The following is a 13066-nucleotide window of genomic DNA, read 5'->3' as shown; positions in this document are numbered from 1 at the left end:
GCCGTGCTGCTGCCCCCGGGCGCTGTGAGTGGGGCGGGGGCGAGGGGCGGCGGGAGACGAGGGGTGCCGGGGGTGTGATGCTGCTTCGGACGGGCACCAGCAGAAGTGTCTGGCTTTACCGGCGGCTTCGGGGGCTTGGTGGGCAGCCGAAGTTTAGAGGAGCGGGGATGATGGGGCAGGGTAGCGGCGCCGTGGCGAGAGCGGCCGTCCCTGGGCACCGGAGCGAATGTCCAGCGCTCACAGTGGCAGCAGAACTCACCCCTTTGGGTGGCTTAGCCTGCGGGAATGTAATTTCGGATTGGTCACGCATGGGGGGATTTCGAATCCTGACATCTCTGAGGGCTTCGGATTGGCATGGGGAAGAGGCAAGAGGAGGAAAACAGATGGTGCTGGAGCAAGATGAGAAGCGAGGGGCTAAGAGCGCGCAGCTCTAGATGCTTTGCAGATGGGAGTTAATACAGTGATGTGGAGTTCCTCTGCTGGCTTCAGGGGATGGGTAGGAGAAGGGGACAAGTGCTCATGGCTGCAGGGGTTGGGAACCCTTTAGGCACAAGGGGAACGAAGGCACTGGAACATCCACAGTAGATGCAGAATATGGGCTGGGGCTGGGTAGAGATGTGTGGGTCGCTCCTGGACTGTGTGAGCTGTGGCCAGGCGCTGTTGGGCAGTTCTGGGCACGTACCAGGGATGGTACATCCAGTGCCTCTCTCGAGTATGGACAGTGAGCTAGGCACTGTTGTATTTGGCAGGAGTTGGGTGTTTCTGAAGTCTCTGGTGCTGGACAACCCCACTTGCCAACCCTGCTGCATGGGTGGACCTGCTGGGTGAATTCCACCCTCTGTAATGTGAAGGTATTGTCCTGAGCTGGGCCTGACCCATGGCATCGACTCTGCCTCGTTACAGGCTTCCATTGCAGAGGAGGAGTCCTAAATGGCATTTCTGTATTCCTCCCAAATCCTTAGGCTGTGCATGTGGTCTGATCATTTATTGAACCTTAGTATCTCTCTGACTCAAAAAACGATGTGAGAGCTGTGGTTTTGCTCTGTTCCTGCAGCAGAGCAGAGTGTTCCTCCTCGTGTGCCTCACCAAACGAGTGGGAATTGCCCTGGAGAAGTGCTTTGCAGCAGGAGCTTCAGAAGACTGCTCTGTTCTGCAGAGTTCAGGGAGTCACACCGTGATGATCTCTCCCATCACACACAATATGCTCGCAGCTCTCGCCTGTGCTGCCAGGGTCTGGCTGTGCTCAGTCTGTCGTGATTGTGATGTTAATCTCAGACCAAGGAGCTCTGCAGAGACCTGGGGGAATGAGGCCGACTGTGACCTCGGTGATTTCCTGACTGTATTTCCTAATTACAAGCTAAGGTGCTAGTTTTCTTCCTGCCTCTGATGTCCAACCCTGGAAGCTGACTATCACACTGGACTTGCAGCTCATCCTGCCATTAAACCAGCTTTCCACAGCCAGAAACTCAATTCTTCTGTTGATCCTGCATGAGTTCAGGCAGGATCCATCTATTTCTCATAAGCACTGTGAGAAAAGGAGTTTAAAAATTAAAAAAGTAATAGAAGCTTATTTCTATCATTAGTGCCGCCAGATCCCAGCAATCAAAATTATTCTGATTCAGGTCCTGCCAGATGTATGAAATTGGCTTAGGTAGCAAATAATAAATGTTGGGGTTTTTATGTTGCCTTAGGCCTTTCTCTGACTCCTGGGAGGCTTGGTGATGTTCTTTTAAGCCCACCTTTGTGAGCAACAAAGGAACCTAAAAACATGAATTTAGAACAAAGACTCCTCAAGTCTCTCGACTCCAGCAGACAGACGTGTAAGAACATCCACATGAGACCCATGAAATAAGGGCAGGAACGGGTTACAGTGAGTCTGTGCAGCATGAGGATGTCCTGGGAGCAGCATATCCACTGCCATCAGGTGGCCTCTTCCTGATGATGTTTTTCAGACTATGACAGTGGATTCTTTGGTGTGCTTGGGCTTAGCTGGACCTTTACCTTTGTAAAACACCCAACTTGTGGTGTTGGTCTTTGCGTAGCGAGGCTTTCTTGCCATACTCCTGCTGCCAATAATTTCTGTCTGTGTGTGTCTTTCTCTAGCTGCCTCGCAGCAAAATGGCATTGGTGACATGCAAACAAGATGCTCTGCATTCCTTTTCTCTTTGATCTCATAACTTCAATCCCAGTGATAGGAGTCAGAGCTGGGAAATGATTCAGCGGCAGCTTCCGCAGCCTGTGAATTTTGGCAGGTGCTGGGTGAATGCAAAGATGCGGCAGGCAGGAAGATGTCTGTGATGCTAATGTGTCCTGAAAAGTAGTAGGTGAGGAGTCGTGACAGCAAGCTTGCATGTGCTGAGCTTTGTTTCTCCCCTGCACAGCTTGGCTTGAATTGGGAAGAATATGCAATTTAAACTCCTGTCAGAAAAATCCACATAATTTTGAGACTGTTGCAAGACTTCAAGAGTTCAGAGAAGAAACAATCTTTTCATTAGTAGGAACTGTGGGGATGTTGCAGCCTTGAGCAGAAGGCAGCTTGAGGTTATGCATCCAGTAAAATAATCTGTCGTATTCATTGAAAAATATTTTTTCAGATGCAAAATAGTATTCAGTGAGTTTTAATTGAACTCCATATTTGCAGTCTGAAATGGAAATATATACACAGGCTGTGTCTTACACTGCTCTGGGAAATACGCTCCTTGTGATTGTGATGGATGTTGAAGTCCACAGGAACCAAACAAAACTGATGGCTGGAGCTCTCCAGTCAAAACATGGGGTTTTTGATCTCTTGTGCACCCTTCTAGTAATTGCTCATTACTTGGCAGAGACAGCAGAAGAGCCAGAGGAGAAGGGGTTTCACTAAAATCTTCTGCCTCACCTGGTGCAGATGAAAGTACTGGAGGGCAGAGGCACCTCTCAGCCCTCTCTCTGTCCAGAGCAGACTTTGGCTGCCCCTGGCCAAGGGCTGTGTCCACACTCGGTACTGCTGGCTGGGGGAAATCATGCCTTACACCAACACTGCAGCACAGGCTGATGCTGGGGGACACGGGGTTCAGGCAGTGGGAACACATCCGTGTGATCCAGGGGCTGCTTTCACAGAAACCTGTTGTCCTGCCTCTGCGAAAGGAAGCAGCTTATGCTTGTCTCTGGCAGGATGAGTATTGAAGGCAGGGCAGTGTTTGCTCAGGTCTGGCTGGTGGCAGAGAAGGGTTTTACGGGCCAAGCAGGACTGGAAGAGCTCTCTCCGTATCCATAGGCCTGGCAAGCCTGCTGGAAACACCTTGGCAGTGGCTCACAGACCCGGGGGCTGTGAGGGGATTTCCAGGGTGCACACAGTGGTGTCTGCAGGGTGTGACCGACGTTTTGCTCCTGGTTGGTTGCAGTAATACCAGGCTTTGATTTTGTGCCTTTCATCCCATCTGCATTCCCAAAGTCTTGACAAGACTCAGTGGTCTTTGGATCACACCCTTCCTGCTTGTGTGGAGAAGCTTCCCACAAGGAGCTACTTGCTGCCTGTAACTGGATCCATCCAACCCTTCCATGTCTGTGTGGTCTCTTTGTAGCTGCACCTCAGGACCTCTGTCTGGTGGGTGCCTCAGCTCCTGGCTGACAGCTGAGCTGCCTCAGCCTCCTCCCTGTTGCCACAGCTCCCACACCCAGCGTGGTTGCCCTGTTTGGCAGAAAGAGCAGGGAAAAGCCTGGAAACCCGTGGGGAGCACATTCCCTGAGGGCCCCTCTGGTGCCCAGGAAGCTCTGTTCCCTGCAACTGCGCATCTTCCCAGTGAGGAGCACATCTGCTGTGGATGTGGAGCTCTTAAGCAGGCAGACAGTGCCTCACTGCTGGGGCTGCTGCTGTGTCCCTGCCCTCCTGCCTTTCCTGATGCTCAGCTGGCCACGGTGAGCTGGGAATGATTTGCATTTGCCTAAGTGACCCCAAAAGGATCAGCACTTCATGGTGGCAGCAGGACAGCAGTGCCACTTGCGGCTCTCTGGGGTTTGGTGTACCTTTGATTCTGCAGAGCTGGGTTCCAGCTCCCGGGGTAGGTGGAGGAGCAGTGGCTCTCTGGGCACATAAAGCAGAGTCACAGCAGCCTGTGGACACTGCCGTGCCAGTGCAGTGTTGGGTTTTGTGAGCATCTTCTTTGCAGAATGTTGTGAGGTGGGAGACAGATGGCAAGGGAAGGGGATGTGAGGAAGAGTCTTTTAAAGAAGCTATTTCACAAAGCAAGCTGTAAATTCAGAGAGAGGAAAGAAAACCTCGCTGGCAGCAGCGTGCATTGATTGATTGATTGTGCTCATTGACATGTTGGCAGGCTTGAGTCCAGGCTTGAGGATCTCGATCTGCAGGGGCTCTCACCATGTCTAGGCTTAGCTGAATATGGTAGATCCTAATTTTAAGAAGCAGCCTCCTGTAACAGAAGGTTACTCCTGGTCTTTGCTCAACCTTCTTATAACCACATGGGCTGAAGTGATGACTTTTTTTGTGGCCTGTATGGAGTTGTCAGCTTAAAGAGAAGCATTGTCATTTGGTTTTTGTTCTCTGTAGTTTGGGGATGCCTTGGAATCAGAGGAGAAGGTCTGAATTGGAAAAAAATAATTCTCTGGCCCCTTGCAGGATCTGCTCTAGTGAAATATTAGACTTCAGTGTCTTACTGGCCTCTGGACATGAATATTTGATATTCCAGCTGAGCATGACAAAGGATCTGGCTAAAACTGGCAGAGGGATTAGAACAGAGAATATCTATTCCAAGCAGAAATGTTATAAATGCAATGGAATTTTGAAACATGTAGCTGTCTTTCACCAAAGAGATGTAGACTGAAGAGCTGGAGACAGAGGAACTGGAAATATCTGTCTAGAGGTGTGTGTTTTCCCAAAGCTGGGGGAGAACTGGAGCCAGCCTGGCTTTGCATGGGGAGCTCTTCACCTGGGAAGAGCCTGTTGCATTTACCTGCATTGGGCACAGCAGTTTTGGCGGTTTTTTTGTTGGTTTTTTTTTGTGAAACACAGAAAACCAAGAAATACCTTTAAAAAAAAGAGTTTTAAAGGGTGCAAATGAACCCAAAGTAAGTATGGCACAGAAGCCCAGAAGAAGGGAGCTGCATCCAGCAGAGCACTGCAGCCAGGTCCAAAGAGATGGAGGATGAGGTGTCCTTGTGTGCTGCTCTGTAGTTCCTGATTTTGTGCTACCACATGTTTGCCCATTACCAGGTTTACAGGAGATAGAAAAGGCATTTTCACTTGTAGACATGTATTTTCTGCCCAAGTGATGTGTGAGAACCTAGGAATGTTTGGGGTTTTTTTTAATGCCAGTGTTAGCATTTGAGGGAGGACAGTATGAGGGTACTGTTTTTTTCATTCATCTCTCTGCACTTGCTTCTCAGAGTTGTCTTCTTTGGTGCCATGCCCTTCCTTTGAAGTCAGTTTGAACAACAAAGAGAAGGGTAAATTTGCCTCCTCTCTCTTGCTGTTGTTAAACTAGACACTTTTTCTTTGTGGTGAATTTTCAAGTGTAGGATTGACTGTCAGAGTTTTCCTGTGCTGTTGCTGGGAGAAGAGATAATAGCTGTCAGTGTTCCAGAAGGGAGCAGTGACTTCATTTTATGGTGTGACACTGTGCAAGTCCTGATTTTCAGGGAATTAGCAAATGTTGTAACCTGAAGTCTGGTTCCTTGAAGATGACTGAACTTGCCCTCCAGTAGATACTGAACTCTGCCCCTCTGCTCAGAGTGGTCAGTGCAGGTTTCTGGCTGTGACTGCCCCTCTTGTCTGCAGAGCCAGCAGAAGGCAGGACCTTGGGTGTTCTTGAGCATCTTGGGCATGGCTTGTCCTTTCTTCCAGCTTTTTGGGAATCAGTCACATCTAGAGGAAGAGTGAGGAGGGACAGTATTGGCTTCATTTGCCATAGCCAGATCAGCAGTGCTTGGCTTGCTCATCCAGATTGGCTGATCTGACCATCTCTGCCTGCCTTTACTGTGCAAGCTCTCAGATGAATGCTGTGATTTTATATTGCACTGACCCAAAAGCTCTCCAGACATGGAGCTTTCTGGGGGAAGCAGTGTGAGAGGCCAGTGGCAGTGTCCAGGTGAGTCCTGGGCCCAGCTGTTGCTCTGCTCCAGTGCTTCATTAGCATCAAAAGGCATCACTAGAGGTGAAAATCTTCAGGTGAAAGCCTGAAGCCTTTTGATGTGTTTTTTTTGGGCTTTCAGATGTGTTACTGCAGCACCCAGTCCTTCACACCTCTTGCAAAATCAGCCTCTGTCTCTCTTGGCTTGTGCCCAGGGCCACTTGCCTGGCTTGGTAGGTGGGTTAGTTTTACATGGGAGCAGTTGTACAATTTCGGGCTGGGAAAAGGGGTGTGTGTCCCAAGGGACAGCTCAGGGCTTTGGTGGGGTCACAGGCTCATGGCTTGCTTCTTCCAAGCCCTGCATGATGGTAGAAGCAAACAGACTGCTTTTGGTAGCAGCTTCCCTTCACCAGGGAGGAGGAGGAGGAAGACTCAGCTACATCAAGAGCAAGCTGAAAGCTGTTGGCATTTCCTTACCTCAGTTTTGCAGTGTTCTTGAATATTTTTGGCATTTGTGAGAGGTCCTTTAAGGAGTCAGGTGCCTGCCCACCTGCATGTGTCTACCTTTGAGTCAAGGCTCTCTTTAAATTTGCCAACCTCTCAGTTTAAGAGCTTCCCCTGTTCCCAGAGCAGCTGCTCTGCTTCACTCTTGCTTGAGCTGCCTTTTGCTTTTCATCCCTCTGGAGACCTTTTGAGACCCAGTGCCAAAGCTTAACCTCCATTCTTCTCCTGGGGAAAATTCCCATTCTTTTAATGCTACCTCTCACTTCAGGGAGTCTTTTGTGAAAAAGCCCTGAACAGCCCGTGGCCTTCACGTGGCTGTGCTGGCTCCTTCCCTCTCCCAGGTGAGGTCTGCCCAGGTGCTCCAGAGCCTTTTAGCTGTGGAGCTGCTCCATGGCAGGGACTGATTTTCCCCATCATTGCAGTGAGTGGCCTGGAAGTCAGGCTGTGTTATCAGAATCAGTATTTTGGCAGTCAGGCTGTTAAATGCCCAGGTTGGGATATATTTTTGCCACTTTGTCACAGCTGTTTATTTTCTCTCTGCCTGCCTCTCTGTTCAACATGATGCTCGGGGCTTCAGCTGTGAGTGTGGTAAGAACAGCCTTGTTTTTACCAGGGGCTTTGTTGGCTCTGCTAATGCTCTGAATGGTTGTACTCCTGGGAAAAAGGAGAGGGAGGCTGGAATCATTCCAGCTGGAAGTTGTTGTGCCTCTGCCAAAAAAACAAAATAAAAAAAATATGGAAATTAATTCCTCACCCCTGTGGAAAGAGGGAGGAGAAACAGCCCCTTAGTTCCAGAAAGGGATGAAAAAAGAGAAAAGAGGGGGATTTATATCTCTCTTGCTGATGAGGGAGAAGAAAAATATGATCACTGAGTGCTTAGGAGCTCCCACATGCTAGGCTGCATTTTTAACATCGTGCTGTCTTTGTCGTATAGCAACAAAGCTGGGGGTTTTAATTAGCCAGCAGTTGTTTTTGATATTCTAATTTCCAGTGCTGTGAAGTGACTCCTGAGGCAGGTGGCTTTGTTGCTAGTCACGTGCTGTGGTGTCACTCAAAGGTGCGATTAGATTCATTTATTGCAACTTTTTTGCCTTCAGCTGTGATAGTCTCTTAATTACAGGCTTGCTTTTGGGTTTGTTTTTTTTCTGTTTCCAGGCATCTTTGAGTCCAAAAGTCATCAGTTGTGTTCTCTGTGGAAATGCTGTTTGGTGGCCAGTGCAAGCACTGCTCAAGGACTGTGAGCAGGGACTTTGGTTGCCTTGGAAACTGTGTGCCGTACATACATATATATATATATATATATGTATATGTGTGTGTGTGTGTGTATGTGTGTGTGTGTTTTCCTCTCTGTCTATGCATGCACATGTTTCCTTTTCTGACCTAGAGCATCAGAAATGCCCTTCAGCCTGGAAGGACTCTCCTTCCATGTGTGAGTTTCTTGAGAGGCCTCTCATTGCTAGTGCAGAGCTTTGACCTCTCAGCCAGGGCAGTTCCTCAGGGCAGTTCCTCCGTGGGCTTACCTGGTATTCTCCTGATTTTTCTTCCTCTCATCTCTCCAAGCATCACTGTTCTTGAGGACAGGACTCATTTTTTTTGTTCATCTGGCACAGGAGCCTTCTTTGGAGTGTTGGGGGTGCTTTGATGGATGCCAAGATGCCTTTGCTGTGATATTTTATCTCTCTGTTCCTCTTCTTGTCTTCCTTTGTCTGCCTTTTTCCTGTGTGTAGTCTCTCACCTCCCTTCTGCAGAGCTTGGCAGGTGCTCCAGTCTGGAGCCTGCCTGCCCACCCAGCTCACTCGGGCCATCCCTGGGGGCTCTGCACCACTGAGCCCCCCTGTGCTGGAGTTCCTGACTACAGACATGGTTCTGTCTGGGAGGCAGCTCTGGATTTCTTCACCTTACAGCTTATCCCACAAACTCTCCAGTGCTTTCCCTGGAGCAGGGGAGCAGCAGTGAGTGCTGGCAGTGCCCAGGTAGAAGGAGTGCTGGCATTGGGTGGCTGAGTGAGAAGGCTTTGTTTCACCTGCAGAAAGAGCAGGCTCTTGGTACAGGCCTGGGGGTCACTTTCCCAAGTGGTGACACTCAAAGCTGAGCCATCACATCAGAGGAGAGCTCAGTCCCTTCCAGCTCACACCGACTCCAAGTTGCTGCAGTTTTCCAGCAATCAGCTCTGGGGTTTTTCCGCTTGAAGTCAGTAGAAATGCCACTATTGCAAGTCCTTATGTTTTATAAAGCAGTAACTGATTTTGGTGTGAATATGGGACTTGATGTGCTGGAGGTAGCAACCTTGAACTGTTTTTTTTTTAGTTTTCTCATAGTCCATATTGGACTATGGTAGCCTTTGGCTACCAGAAATGAGTGAACAAGCAAGGTAAGTTAGATTGTTCTGATGAAAGTTTCTTAAGTTTGGAGCCTGCATCCTTCGAGGAGGCCATGGCAGTGTCTGCGGTCATGTCAGTGCATCAAACACTGAGAGCTCAGGCTGCTGCTCCCTTGAACAGTGTCCCAGAGAGTGACGACATAGTTTAGATGGCACTGCTCTCCAAACTGCATCCCTCTGCACTGCATTTCTCTCCTCACTTGTCAGTCATTGAAATCACATCTACTATTTTTAGTCACCCCACGCTTCTTTTCCTGTTGGGGGTGTATATTTAGACACTTGCCAATCTCTGTCCCCTGTTTGTCAGGCCCTGCTACACCTAAGAAGGTTTCAGAAATGCAGGAAAAAGGGTTTGTGGAGGACTCAGAGCTGTTTCTGAAGCTGAAGAAGCAGAAAAGGGCCTTGAGCTGAGCCCATCTCTGCTGAGGCAATGTGCGACTCAGGAAGGGATCGAGGCGTGACACAACACATGTTATTTTCTCACTTCTGTCATCTTCAGCAAGACATGGGTGATGAAGGAGCAATAATGTCACATTTCTATTTTTATAACCTTCTCCTGTATTAATGAGAAATTCCAGAGGCAGCATCTCACCAGGTATGGTTCTTGTGAACAGCTCCTCCAGTGCTGTGTCCAAAGGCTTGGTGCTATGAAGCTGGGGGGGGTTGGCTCAGCCACAGGTGCCTGGGAGGTTTCCCTGCTCTGACTCACAGGAACAAATGAATGTTTGTCCTCTGCTCAACCCAGGGAGGGGAGGGAGTGCCTTATGTTCATTTTTGTGTAAAATATGTCCAGCTTTTGGAATATTGTGTTTAAAATGACAAAAAGAGGAAAGCCCATTTACTCAGCTGAAATACCTGTCCCTGCCTCTGCCCAGGTATGGTTTTGATCCCAACCTTTTCCATTCCTCTTGGCCAAAAAACCCAAGGTTTGATCAAGGCAGAAAATTAATAGGATGGCTTGTTGCAAGCTGTGTGTCTTGTTAATGAATACTTTGGAATATTCAGCATTTTTGTGTTTTAATATTTTGATTTTTGTCCTGTGGAAATGCACACCTTGAAGGCATGAACTGCTCTTCAGGAAAACATTGCTGCTGAGTCTGATTCCCCCCTTGCTGGGGAGCTAGGCATTCCTAGGCAAGAAGAGATGGAAGTCAGTGTGGTAGATTTTCTGGTTTTTTAGAGTACCCTGTTTGTAACCAATTCTACTGCACCTATTCTAGGGGTCCTGTGGGAAAGGAGGTGTGTAGTGGCATGAGCAGGGCAGCAGCCTGTGGAACAAGTTTCTTGGATTTTTCCAGGCTGGTGCAGATTGGTTATCCTGGGTGAAGAGCTGTTAGAGCACTGCTCCATCTGTGGGCTCTCAGTGCTGGGGATGCCTCCAGCCCCAAGCTGAGCTGCAGGCTGATGTAGCTGCTTTTAAATTGTCAAGTATTCACAGTGATAAGGGCTGGTGGCCTTTCCATCTGCTGGGCTGGGGAATTGAGACACATTTTTGGTCAGGTTTTTCCAGGTGATTTTTATGCAGTATTTTGCAGGACTGTGCTAACTGTTCCTCTTGGCCTGACTGGCTGCATTTTTAACCTCATTGCCTAAATTGCTGCTCTATCAGAACGCTTGCTGTTGATCTTTTTCTTTCCTCCCTCAGAGTCTGGGGGTTTGTTTAATAACTTCTTCCAGAGCAAAGCTCTGCTTTGCTTCTCCCACCTTCCACAATGCAAAGCTTGGACATTTTTCCTGAAGCCAGCAATGTTTTGTAGGGAGCAGAACTCACCTTTGGCAGTGAGAGGTGGGATATCTCACAGTGTCCTTGGTCATGCAGAGAAGACAGAGCTGCCCTAACAAGTAGCAAACCATTGAGGGATTATTTGCCCTCTCTAGCATTCTTCAAACACAGCTTTTCTTTTAGTGGGAGTATTTTTTCTGCCCTTAGAGTTGCTGTGTCCTCATGAAGCCTGTCTCCAAGCCCTCCCTGGAGTCAGCACTGGCAGCCCAGGGTGGGAGCAGCAGTGCATTAACAGCCACAGCAACCTGGCACCTTTCGGATATGGTTCACTTGCACAGCATGAAACGTTTTCTCAGCCTTGCTTCAGTGTCAGGAGATCTTCCTCCTCACCCCCACCGTCTGCACTCCTCCTGTGATGACAAGTATCTGGGGAAAGCTGTTTTTGTGAAACACTTGACATCCAGCATGACTTTCTTGTCCTAGCAGTTCATGTCAGAGGGCCTTTAAACTTCCTCTAGTAAAGTGTTTTTTTGTTTCTTTTTTCTGTTCTTTGTGGCTTGTCAGAGTTGCTGCCCATTGTCTGCAGAAAGAGAGGAGAATGTGATGCTTTTCAGCTTGCTCATCCCTTTATTTGCTGGAGGAGCAGCAGCAAACTGATTATAGTGATCCTTCAGTGCAGGGAGCTGGCAGTGAATCGAGGTGCTCTGGGTCTTTCAGCAGCTGGGATGAAGGAGAAATAAATGTGGATTAATTTCTCCTGGAGGTGTGCGGGAATTGTAGCTCCCCCAAAGCAATTTGGTCTTGGCAGTTACCAAGTTACCATTCTTGGCTGAATGTGGCTGGGAATAAAAATTCAATATCTGGAGGAGTAGAGCAGGTAGGAGAGGGGCTGCAGGCTCCTGCTTCTGCCCCTGTTCCTGCATCTCAGTGGAGCTCAGGTGCAGGGGAGGAGCAGGGAATCCTCACCTGGCAGGGTCCCCACAGTCTGGGGACTGTGTCCTAGTCTGGGACAGCAAGGATACCTTCAAGCCTGGCACTGAACTGCTGCTCTCCCAAGGGCTGCTCCAAGGTAGGGGAAGGGGAAAGAGGTGTTTGCTGCCAGAGGGGCTGGGCAGAGCTGGTTTGATGCCACCAGAGGGTGGCAGGGGCCCAAGGGACTCTCCCGTTTGGGTTTCAGCACTGGCACCACCCTGTGGGTCTTGGCCATGTTATTCTGGAGAAACATCTCTTCCTTTATGAAGTGAGAAACCTTGGAAATGAGAGGCTGATGTTTGCTTTTCAGTCTGCTCCTCCTGTTTGTAGCAGTCTCCAAGCAGCTGTGGAGAGAGTATTTGTCTAATCAAACACATCAGATCCCAAACTGCACAGAGGGAGTTAATCTGCAAGAGCCCTCCCTGGTGCCTCTCTCCTCTGCCTGCCTGCTCAGCTGAGGGCAGCTTTCAGCTCTTCTGTGTGGAAACTGGGGCATCTCTGAACCAGCTTCTTTCATCTGCTTCTGAAAGGCCTTACATCATCCTGCTTAACATTTTGAAGGGTTATTTTGGTAGTAAAAACAAGAGCATCATAGGTTGGGATGAGCTGTGTCCAGGGGGTAACCCTGCCTTTGCACTGCCCTCTGTTTTCAGGGCTGTGACAGGGTGAGCTGGCTACTGTCTGTATAGATTGGGCAGCACACTGAAAAGGACAGGTGTGTTTCCTTTCGATGCTTTGTCCATTTTTCTGGGAGCTGTGCTGCAATGTGCTTGAAAATGGAGTTGAGATCAGCGCATCTGTTTGTATCAGCTCACCCCAGCAGGGCCAGGAGGTACCTCCCTGGGACCAGTGATACCCATCACTAAAATTTCCAGTGAGACATTCTGCCATGAGTCCCAGCATTTCAACAACAACAAAAAAATTGACTATACATACATAAATGCTGTTACATTCAGTAGCCAGGAATTCTCACTTCCTGATTATATTTCTTATTTTTTGTCAGTCTTTATGGCCTATTGATAAAAAGCTTGTTTTAATTCTGAACAATTGGTGGGAAGCTGATGATACATGTTTGTGTATGTTCACACACACATACAATTTTCCAATACATACAAATATATGTGTATATAATGTATATTATGTCGTTTATGTATCTGGGGTAAGGGAGGCAAAATGCACAAGAAGTGTTTTACTGTCACCAGGTGTGAAGTAGCTTTGCAGGGCAGTGCCTGCCCTGTTCACTGCACATAGCACAACTCCTTAGGATGGAGCAGGAGGTTGGTGGTGTCCTGGAGCACCCTCAGGTTGGAGCAGGAGGTTGGTGGTTCCCTGGAGCACCCTCAGGATGGAGCAGCAGGGTGCAGGTGCCCTGGAGCACCCTCAGGATGGAGCAGCAGGGTGCAGGTGCCCTGGAGCACCCTC

At 48.8% G+C, this 13066-nt stretch overlaps 1 protein-coding gene across 1 annotated transcript in view; it reads left to right on the top strand.

The window, feature by feature from the left end:
* Positions 1-6: 6 nt before the first annotated feature.
* Positions 7-13066, top strand: part of ITM2C (integral membrane protein 2C) — a 23767-nt gene continuing 10707 nt past the window's right edge. The window contains exon 1 of the mRNA XM_019007857.1: positions 7-24. The gene's annotated coding sequence lies outside the window, so the exon portion shown is untranslated. The remainder of the gene's footprint in view (positions 25-13066) is intronic.

Source organism: Parus major, chromosome 9, assembly GCF_001522545.3.
Source record: "Parus major isolate Abel chromosome 9, Parus_major1.1, whole genome shotgun sequence".
NCBI lineage: Eukaryota > Metazoa > Chordata > Aves > Passeriformes > Paridae > Parus > Parus major.
Note: the sequence above shows the minus strand (reverse complement) of the source record. Positions and strands in the feature narration are given on the sequence as shown.